The following is a 3,389-nucleotide window of genomic DNA, read 5'->3' as shown; positions in this document are numbered from 1 at the left end:
CTTAAAGATATCTTAGGTCGAACGTGGTCGCACGCCTCTAGGGCCTAGCGTGTGGAAGGCTGAGGTGTTTCAGTAGGTTCAGGCCTCGATACCCATTTGTCCCAAGTTGCCCGTGCGCGAGCGCATTCTTGCCTTGTTTCAAATAAACTAAAATATCTATATCTTTTATATTGATAACAACATGTTTTTATGTCACATGCCCCTTTGCCTGATGTTAAGTGATGACCGCCGCCCATGGACACTCGCACTGTCAGAAGTCTCTTCTAGTCAAATTGGTTCGCTGATACTTCAGTCAGCAGCTGGTTCCACATAGTGGTAATGTGCGGTAGAAATTGCCTTAAGAAACGCTCAGTTGTGGAACGATGGATGTCTGATGAATGGATGGATGATTCATGATGATATTTTCATTTCTTGTTTATATTAGGGCTAAATGAATAATAATACAATTTGTTTAATGTTGAAAGTGAATGATTTTACTCTATTTCTTAATGTTGTAAAACATAATTTATTGTATATAAAACACGACACATTCAAAATTGAAACATTCGCTCTTGAAACTCCAAATCATAAAATACGGTCTCAACAAACAACATCAACAAAATGTTGCGTAATTTGTCTTTTTATGTGTAAACCTCAGTAAATGCATTCAAGCGTCTCCCTCAAATATTTCTCAAACCATATCGTTAGACTTAGTCCTAAATTAAACGCGAATGGCCAAGGCACGTGTCTTCCCTTCTCTTGCCGCCCATCTCTGTAATAACCTTCCACGATTTACAAATCGAGCTTAAACCCAGACCATTAGGAATCCCTGACATTCCACGATACGTTTTTGGGGTTCCCATTAAAATTCCCTACGTCGAACTTTGTGAAATAGAGAATTTATAAGTGTTTGTGCTTTTTATAAAAATTTAACCAACACAGTTTTTTAACTAAAAGAGCGAACCGATTTTAAAAAGGTCAGGAACACACTTGCGATCTATATAGCAGTATATCCGGGCGTAGCACTAAACGCCATATAATAGCTTGTTCTAAAGTATATTTGAAGGTACTTATATATTTAAATTGTTTAATAATTTAGTCGAGGCTAATTTATATAGGCTGTTGTTTGCATTGAAATTATGTAAAATAAACTTAGCTACTAATGATGTACTTACTTATATTAAAATATTTCTAGTAAGTTTATAAGAAGGTCATGTCTTTTACGAATCAATATAACTGCTTAATAATTACTTTGTGATAAATAAAATGCTTTTATTTAATATATTGATCTTTATATCAGTAAATATACAGGTCCATTATATATAAAGTGCAAATGTACTTTGCTAGTGTTAAGTCCTGTCAAGTTCCCTGATAGATAAATGAGTTTGTTATTGATTGCCAGTTAGCTAACTAGGGTGCTGCCCTCTGACGTACACGTTTAATCGCTGCCACTGATATCGAAGCAATTCCTGATTTATACGAATTCGATTTTTAAAACAATTACACAAAAGAGGATTTATATATTAGTTTACTTTATTTTTATATGGATTTTAATCTTTTTGAAAAGAGAACCTGTTCGTTGTTACACAGTATCTGTGAGAATTTTATGTTTACAGTTTTTATAATCGGTTACAATAATTTTTAATGTCAAAATATTTCAAACAATCGCGCGCACTTTGACTACTAAGACTATCCTATAATCTATTTGCCAAAAGGTTTTAAAAGATTCACGATTCAATTTAAATTTTTCGGATCGCTTACAACCAGTTGAGAATTTGAAATATGTGAAGATAGATCTCGATACGATGGCTCCGTTCGTGTCGAGTCATCGGACTTATTACCAAATAGATTACATCAGTGATTATCTATTTGTCAAAATAGACAAAAGATACACGATTTTAATAGAGGTCGAGTCGTGACGTCATTGTTTTGATATTTTATCGGATAAGTTTAAAGAAATATTTACTTTTCGATTATGTATTTAAAAAATCGAGTGAAATATAAAAGCGTTTATGTGTTCTAGCAAAGTTTAAAGTTTTGACGCTAAACAAAACGAGCCAAATAATTGTTAAACATTACACACGGGAGCACATAACTATATCATGTATGAATATTTATTAACGTCAACGTAGAATTCTACGATTTCCGATTGTTTTGTACCTTGGTCATACTTTGTGTAAAGAGTTCGCCCTACTTATAATAGAATAATCCTACGAAGATCTTCCGTACACCTGGCTGGTTTATTTACTAAAAAAGGATAATATACTATTATATTATAATTAAAAATAGATAATACATGATTTTATAATAATTGTCTATTATTATTAAATCATGCCTAATTGACGCGACTAATTACGCTTTGATTTACGTAAGGGCTTTTGCGTGATACGAAATATTTTTTTAAATCACTCCAGGAATTTAACTACCACACAAAATAAAATCGTCCATCACAGTACAGTCATAATAAGCTTTCCACATTTTTTAAATGATTTAGCACATCTAATTCGAGATGTCTCACAAATCGTTATATCTTCCATATGTTAGAAATATTCACGTTCATGTTGACGGTTTTATGGGCTCCTCTGTGAAGAACCGAAATAATTGTTCTTTTATGGTCCTACATGATGCCAGCGTTTAGACAACGATGACAGTTTCATGTTTAACGTAATTTACTGTAGGAATGTTTTATACGAGTTATCAAATGTGAGAATAGAATTTGTGTTATAAATCATTAGAACTTTTTATGTTTGCTCGGATCATGTTACATTACTGAGCTTAAAGAGTGCTACAGTACACGAATTTACGATAGTAGTATTTCAATGATAATTGCAGTGATTTTTTAATTAGTACGCATTTTATAGATTTTTAATTATTACACTACACTTATTGTCTGCGAATGATGCGGCTCGTGCTTGCTTTCAGCTCCAAATAGCCCCGACCGATGCGCTAGTCTTCCATACTTTATTTGCTATTTTATTTTAGTTGGAGAAGGCCTATGTCCCAGTATGGGCTTCCAAGCTAACCTGTTTACATTATAATATATATTCTATACCTATTTTTTGTGGTATGTTGTATTTTATAAGGATGGATAATTGCATTATTTTATTGATAAAAGCTTGCTAACGCTCAGTACACTGATACATTGGTAAAAGAACCACACCATACAACTTTTAATGTGACAAGCACTTATAGGCAAACTTGACATATAGGAAGAAATAATAATAATAAAAATATTAAATTTTACGTATTGTTTTAATATTTAAAAAATGATCACTATTAATCTGCTGCAAAATTCGGTTAATTAACATGATTTAAACATTAAATATTTATACTCTATAGACTAAACTTTTAACTTTCATTTCGCAAATTATATTTTCATACAAAATAATAATACTTTTATTTTTAAAACA

Source organism: Pieris brassicae, chromosome 8, assembly GCF_905147105.1.
Source record: "Pieris brassicae chromosome 8, ilPieBrab1.1, whole genome shotgun sequence".
NCBI classification, from domain to species: domain Eukaryota; kingdom Metazoa; phylum Arthropoda; class Insecta; order Lepidoptera; family Pieridae; genus Pieris; species Pieris brassicae.
Note: the sequence above shows the minus strand (reverse complement) of the source record.